The sequence below is a fragment of the Vicugna pacos genome, chromosome 1, assembly GCF_048564905.1.
Source record: "Vicugna pacos chromosome 1, VicPac4, whole genome shotgun sequence".
Classification (NCBI taxonomy): Eukaryota; Metazoa; Chordata; class Mammalia; order Artiodactyla; family Camelidae; genus Vicugna; species Vicugna pacos.
The window spans coordinates 122,352,556-122,360,182 of NC_132987.1; the positions used below are offsets into that span (position 1 = coordinate 122,352,556).

A 7,627-nucleotide genomic window follows, 5' to 3' on the forward strand; every position below is an offset into this window, starting at 1 on the left:
CCCTGTGCGCTACAGCAAGGCCTTGTTTCTTAGCTGACATTTGCTCTTTTTAAATGTAGGCAATTCACTTTTTTTGGTTTTCTGAGATTTTGTTTCCCAGCAATTCCTTTTCAAGTGTTTAAAACACTGTAGACCCGTGAGGACAGTGGTGACATCCCACGCTCTGGTCTCTCCCGCTCCCTGGACCGCAGACGGACAAGGCGGGGTGGGGGGCGGGGGCGGGTGGGGCTGGCCCGAGCCCCCGAGTGATACCGGCCCCCTGCAGACTCCAGGAGACAGACCTGAGCGCTCCCTTGCCGTGCGTTTGTTCTGAACTTTAGGTTTTTTTCCCTGAAGAAAGTAAAGGAAACAGGTTTTCCTCCCATTGTGCAGGACGCGGTGTTCCTCCAGGCTTTGCTCTGCCAAAAGGAAAGCGTGAGGCTTTGCGCCGGATCAAGGCCCCACGGCCTCTGAGGTCCGCACGATGCCACGTCCTCGCTGCCACCTGGAGAATGAGCCTGCAGGTCAGGGAAGGACCCTGCACCACCTTGAGCAGCAGAACAGTCCTCCGGCGACGTGCCGCAGGGCCGCAGCCACGCTGAGCCTCCCTCCCCCGCAGGCTCCCGGGGGCCCCCTCCCTCCCCAGGCCGAACCCAGGACCCTCGGGTTCGCCCTCCAGCCACACCTGCCAGGAACCACCCACCTCCCCGGATCGGTGTCAGATTTGCTGCTTCGTTCTTCTTGGAGCCTTTCGGAGTTTTTCTGTCTGTACCTCCCCTTTCCCTGAAGAACGATGCTCAGACAGCACTGCGAGCACTGCAGGGTCACAGGTTTCGGAGTTAAACCCCAGGGTCTGCTTCTTATCCTTGCCTGGAGCTCAGCTTCTGAAGCCCCACCCCAGCCCCCAACATCTGCTCAGTGTCCACAATGACAAAAGCATCCTCAAAGCTCCCAGGAGACGGGCTGCCTGGAGCATGGTGCTCCTGGGCCCAGGTCCGGGGCCAGCCCCACGCGGACCCCAATGTGCCAGGCAGTTCAGGAAACCACGTGGACATGATTCATCTTCCAGGAGCTCCCCTTGTGTGGGAGGACCCGAGCAGGAATGGAGGGTGGTTATGTAATTACTGAATCACTAAGTGATTTATGTCCAAACATACACAAATCCAGGACAGCCAGGACAGGCAGACAACAGGCAGGGATGGCCACCGGTAACTGCCGGAGTGCTCTCCCCCAGATTTGGGCCAAACGATGGGCTTGACCAAACCCCACGGCCACCCCACAGTGCAGGATGGAACCTACGGTGGGGTCGGGGGGTCCGCAGGGGGACGCCCGCAGGACCTGAGCTCCCAGCCCACAGGTGGACGCACGTGGTTGTCTCCAGGAGCTGCAGCTGGCCACCCCACCGCTCTCCATCCTCTAGGGCACTTTGGGAGGGGGGCAGAGAGACCCCACAGACGGTACAATGGCTTCTGCAGTCACTGGGCAGCTTTGCAAGCAGAGTCGAGCCCGCACTGCACGAGCTACGCTGCCGCCCCTCCCACGGAGCTGCCGCCAGGGCTGGTTGCCGAGGGGGTGACGCATGGCGGCCCCTCCCACAGCCATTTCCAGGCAGCCCAGAAACTCACTAGAGTCACCCACTGACCATCGTCTCTACCTCTGTACCAACAAGACAGGGAAGGAGAAAGTTCTGGATGCAATCATTTAAAATACAAACAGCATAGTTTCCTCTCATTTGATTAAGATTATACTTCTTGCCGTCAGTAGGAACGGAGGGTTTCAAGTGCAGGTCAAACCAACTGTCTGAGAGACACAGCCACAACTCTTACACACCTGGAAACATCGTACCAGCTACGCCAGGTGAAATGACTTTGTACAGTCAAGCAAGGGCGTCTGGCTCCTGGGGAAGGAGAGAACCTGCTGCTGCGGAGACACTCCCCACGGTGGAGGCCGGAGCGGCTGCAGCACCAGGGCAGCCCCGCCTGGTCGGACAGAGGGAGCGGGAAACGGCTCCTGGGGGCCGAAGACAGTGGGAGAAACCCTGGGGAGGGAAGAGCAGGGAGAGCGGGCCCCTGATTCTGCCCTGCCCTGGGCTCCCCGCCGAGCCCCGCCTGGGCCGGACCCGCGGCAGCACAGGCCTTGAAAGCTGACTTGAGATGGAGACCAGCATCCACAGGAGGTGAGGCAGAACTTGCGGTCTTACCTACCTGGATGCACTGCTTGCTTTAAAAAAAGAAAAATCAACATGGTCCAGAGAATTTTAACAAGACCCACAGTCTTCACAACATAATATTGAAAATGTCCAGGATGCAGCCCAAAATTACTTGACATACAAGGAACCACAAATTTCTCCAGAGAAAGACGATCTCTGGGTGCCCCCAAGCTGACCCAGATGCTGGAATTCTCTGACAAAGGCTTTGCAGCGCCTGCTGTAGCTGCGCTCCACGTGGTAAAGGAAAATACACCGAAATGAATGGAAATACGGAAACTCTCAGCAGAGAAATAGAAACAACAAAAAAGAACTAAATAGAAACTTCAGAGCTGAAAGACAAGTCCCTGAAAAAGTTTTAAAAATCATTAGCTGGGCACAGTAGAAGGGAACTTACAGACGGATCAAGAGCAAAGCTCCTAAGAGTCTAAATGTAAGGAGAGGAAAGTAAGGCTGGGAAGGAAAGTGCACCGAGCCTCGGGCGGTGGGGCAGCCGCAGAAGCTCTAAAAGTCACGTCACTAGATCCCAGGGGGGAGGAGGGAAGCAACGGTGCAGAAAAGTGTTTGACGTAGTAACAGCACACAATGTCCCGAATTTGGGGAAAGATGTAAACGGACAGTGCCAACCAGCCTGGCAAATCCCAGACAGGCTGACGGCGAAGAGCACCACGCCCAGACACAGCACGAGGGAGCTGCTGAAAAACAAGGATAAAGATAACAGTGTGAAAGCCGCTAGAGAAAAGTGACACATGACATAGAAGGGCACGGCAGTTCAGACGGTGGCTGGTTTCTCATCAGAACCTGTGGAGGCACACAAGGGCGTGGGGAAGCCTGAATGCGTCTTGCTGAGTGTAAGAAGTCAGTCTGAAAAGGCTACGCCTGCTGCACAGCCACAAAGAAGAATAAGATAACGCCGCCTGCAGCAACATGGATGGTCCTGGGGACCGTCATGCTAAGTGAAGTCAGCCAGAAAGAGGAAGAGAAATGCCATGTGAGATCGCTCATATGTGGGATCTTTTTTTAAGAAGGGGACACAAAGAGCTTATTTACAGAACAGAGACAGACTCACAGACATAGAAAACAAACTTATGGTTACCAGAGGCGAAGAGGGTGGGAAGGGATAAATTAGGAGTTCGAGATTTGCAAATACTAACTACCACATATAAAATAAATAAACAAGAAGTCCATACTGTAGAGCACAGGGAGTACAATATACGTATTACAGTATATACAATATATGGTGCGACTGCTGCACACCAGAAATTGACACAACATTGTAAAATGACTATACTTCAATTAACAAAAAGGAAAAAAGATAATAGGTGCAAAAATTTTAAAAACAACCAAAAAATTAAAACCAGCACGGAGGCCAGAAGGCAGTGACGTCTTTAACGAAAGGAGGAGGGAAAGGGAGCTGTGTGGCCACGAAGCTTCTGCGTGTCACTTGATGGGCTCTAAGGAAACTGAGAAAGGTTAGGGTCGCACAGTAGTTGTGAATCAACCACTTAAAAAACACAGAGAGACTGAGCCGAAAAGCCAAGAGATAAATTTAAACGAATATGACAAACCATTGAAATAAGAAAGCGAGAACAGGGAATGGAGGGACAAAAACCAGGGAGACAAACAAAGCCACAGTAACACGGAGACTGGACCCAGCCCTAGCGACGGTCACGTTCAAGGTCAAGGCTCAGACAGAGGCTAAACCCTGACCGTGAAGTTCAAGGTCAAGGGTCTGAACAGCCGACCCAAGGTTCATAGTAACAGCGTGTGTTTACTAAAACCCGGTCCACGTGAGTCAGCAACCGCGTGGGAGGGAGCGGAGCCAGGCTGACGGCAGACGAATCCTGGAACAAGGACCAGAGCACTGAAGGCGAGTGGTGAGACGCTCTATCCCTGAACTTAAACCAGAGACCACGCGTGACATCGGAGCCTCCGCCCCAGGGCTAGGACCACAGGTGGCTGTCAGGACCCCACAGACCGGTGGAGGTGCTGTCGAGGGGCCAGTGGGTGTGCTGGCCACACTGCCAGAGCCCCATCACCCCCAGGCAGGCTCCTTTATCCTCTGGTGGGGGCAGCATCCTGGGGTCCAGTGTCCCTCCACTGCGGGGGGACAGGAGTGGGTTCCTGCACACAGAGCTGGAAATCCCAGGCAGCCTGGTCTGCTCAGCTGGCCCTGGAGCTCCTGTGAGCACCCCCACTTCCCATCCTGGGTCGTTTTTAAGTCCCCTGGGAATATTCTACGTCTGGCCACTTGCTGGGTGTAAAAATGGCCAAACTCCCTTCTGGCTTTGAAAAAAAAAAGGGCTGAAGTCGGTGGGTGTTTGTGGGGGGGGGTCGTTGCCCCTCGCTGGGTGGTGCACCCCCAAGGCCAAGCCTGGGCTCTCCCCACCCCCAGGCCTCTGGGGCCTCCGGATGAGCGGCAGCCGAATGACCAGTGACACCGCCCTGGGTGAAAATTCTGCTCTAAAATGGGACAGCGCGAGGCCAGCGGGTCATGGCCTCGGTGCCCACCGGGTCCCCAGAGAGGGCAGGAGGCAGGAGGGGCAGTGGCCCCACAGGACACGCAGCAGCTGAGGGCGGGCGTGGCCAGCTGCTCAGTGGACAGCTGGGCCAGTGTGGACAAGCCGCCCATCTCTGCGTGTGTCTGGGGCCGTGTCCCAGGAAGCCGGAAGATGGGGCCTGGCTTCCCAAAAAAGAGGTCTGCGGCTTGGTAAGAGGGAGCTATTTTTATGCACCTGCCTTCCCGGGACAGCCACAGAGGGGAGGGCCCGGGGGCCACGGCGGAGGAGGGGGGCACCAGCTCCCAGGAGGGAGCGCAGCTGAGGCTAAGGCCCGGCAGCCCCCACCAAAGCAACGGAGGAAGCACAACACCCTGCTCCGGGCCTCAGTTTCCCCGTTAGACCTGGGGGCTGGCGGGTGATCCCTGGGGCTCCAGTAAAGCGGTGGGGGGAGGAGCTGGGCGGCAAGGCCCTGGCATCAGAGGCCCCAGTGGGAGGGGCCTGGTGATGCTGGGAGGGGCCAGTGCAGGGTTTGGGGCCAGGCGCGGCCTGCATTAAGGCCCTAGGGTTCTGCAGGAGCCCTGGCCCCTCCCCCTCTCCTTCAACCCCTTTTCTGTGCCTGCACCCCATCCTCTCTGCCTCTGAGACTCACAGCAGGTCTGGGTACCCCTGTTCTCCTGCCCTGGGCACCAGGACAGGGAAGGTGAGCAGCGGGAGGAGGAGGTGGGGGTCTGCGTGAGGCTCTGTACCCCGCTACCGAGACCCTTCTGAGAAAATCTCGGAGGTGGACAGGGAGGGGTGGGGGAGCTGGGGTGCAGATGACCTAACTTGGCTCAGAGAGTACGTGTTTGGGGTTCCGAGGGCCGCAGCCCCGATCGTGGAGGCGGGGCCCGGGGCAGCCAGCTCCACCCTGAGCCGTGCCTCCTGGAGCCAGGGGCACCTTCCCGTGCCAGCCAGCGTGGGCTGAATGGTGGTCCCCAAAGTTAGCCTGGATCCTGACCCTCGGAATCTGCCGGTGTGACCTCTTTTGGAAGCAGGGGCTTGCAGAGGTGGCTGAGCTAAGAGCCCAAGAGGGGCTTATCTTGGGTCACCTGAGTGGACCCTAGATCCAAGCGTGAAGGGGGGCCGGAGCAGACAAGAGGCTCCCTCCCCGCCCCAGCCATGAGAGCAGGCACCAGGCCTGCAGCAGGCCCCCACCCCAGGTGCACGCGTGCACAGCCACGGAGGCTAGGGGCTGCCGGGCCAGAGGGGCAGGGACTGGGTGGCCGGCCCGGAGGCTCGGACCCTGCAGGCCGGTGCTGGGCCGGTGGCTCCGCCCTGGGAGTGTGCAGTAGCCTCTGCATCTGTCTGTCCAAGCACTTTCTCTCCCAGGGCCGCCCTTCCCAGAATCCCTTTCCTGCGGCGCTGGGGCTTTCCACCGGGCTACTCACCCTTTCCGGGTTCGTCCTGGGCGCCCCGCCCGTCTGTGGTTGTTCTGACTTGCCTGGGGCTTTTCCTGTAGCTTCTTGCTGCTTATGTAAGGAGCCCTTTATGTAACGAGCAGGCTCCATTGTCCCCCGCCTGGGGGGCTGCACCAGTTCTCAGACACCAGCCAAAGCCCCAGCCCTCAGGCCGGTCAGCGCAGTGGGTGCCCAGCCTGCCCACACCCCCTGACACTCCCCTTTCTGCCTCTGCCTTCCTCCCTCCTCTCGCAATCAGAGGGCAAGCCAGGTCCACCCTCTGCCTGGACAACAACGCTCCTGGGGACCCAGAAAGAGGGACGGGGTGAGGGCCATGCTGAGAGGCCAGGCAGGGGGTGGTGAGGCCGGGGCAGGAGGCTTGCTTGGGTGGGTCCCCTGAAGCAAATGCTGAGACAGGATTCAGGGGTCGTTTACATGGGCGGTGACCCTGAGACAGAGTGGAAGGCAGGGTCAACAAATCACTGGGAGACGGGCCCACCTGGAGACCAGGGACACACCTCAGGCTGCACCCCCCGGAGGGGGAGCTGGGCTAGTTACCCTCCAACTGTCATGGGTCACAGTCAAGGGGCTCCCAGGGCGTCAACCTCCCAGCACGTCGGGCTCCTGTGAGCAGAGGGGGCCTTCCGGCAGCCGGCAGCGCGTACAGGATGCCAAGCACGCAGGGACCTGGGTGGGCTGCCAGTAGTGCTGGCCACAGGCAGAAGCATCTCCCCCAGGGTGGAGGGACAGGAGGAGAGGGTGTAACCAAGGCCCAGGTCAGGCTGCAGAAGCTGCGGTTATAGGAAGGCGCAGAAGCTGCTGGAGGATTCGCGGCTGCAGGCGCGAGGGAGAAAGAGCCCCGCTGCTCCCTGGCTCGGCCTCTGGGCTCCCAACAGGGCAGGGCATGGGCCCAACCCGGGGGCAAGGCAGTGCAGCCGTGGGGCAGTGGTCTGGCCCGAGCGCCGCGCCCGGCGAGGGGGCCTGGGGGCTCACCGACCCGGCAACCCACGTGCCCTGAGAGGCTGAGAGGGGAGGCATCAGGCAGGAGGCCGTGGTCAAGGCCGCAGCAGGGAGCGTCCCCCCGACTCCACAGAGCACGGGTGCCTGCGGGCGGGGGAGGCCCAGGCTGCCGGCCTCCACGTGGGGGAGGCCGCGCGCTTACACGTGCACTCAGCTGCTTCCAGGACAAGAGTGTCCCCTGTTTGTTCCATCGCCTGCCAGGAAGCCAGGGCTTTCCCCTTCCTGAACGCTCCGGGAGCCGCGCTGTTTTTTATTCCCCAGATAGGAAGTCTTCTGCAACCCTCTGGCCAAACGTGGGGAGCTGCCTTCATTTTGGCCGCGATTAACCGGCAGGAAGTGTCATTACCTAAATGGACGATGAGCTGATAAGCAGCCGGAGGAGAAAGGCATCCGGGCCATCCCAGGAACCGGCAGGGAAGGGGCGTGGGGGCCGCAGCAGGGGAGGGACGGAGCTGGGTACCCCTCACTGCGGGGGCCTGTCCTCC

The 7,627-nt window shown here is 59.2% G+C and overlaps 1 long non-coding RNA gene across 1 annotated transcript; it reads right to left on the bottom strand.

Moving 5' to 3' along the window:
• Nucleotides 1-228: 228 nt before the first annotated feature.
• Nucleotides 229-6,318, bottom strand: LOC140686139 (uncharacterized). Its single transcript, XR_012059694.1, has 3 exons — nucleotides 6,114-6,318; nucleotides 683-795; nucleotides 229-484 (listed from the first exon to the last, which is right to left on the bottom strand). It is a non-coding gene; the product is annotated as an uncharacterized lncRNA (long non-coding RNA).
• Between the last annotated feature and the right edge of the window lie 1,309 nt (nucleotides 6,319-7,627).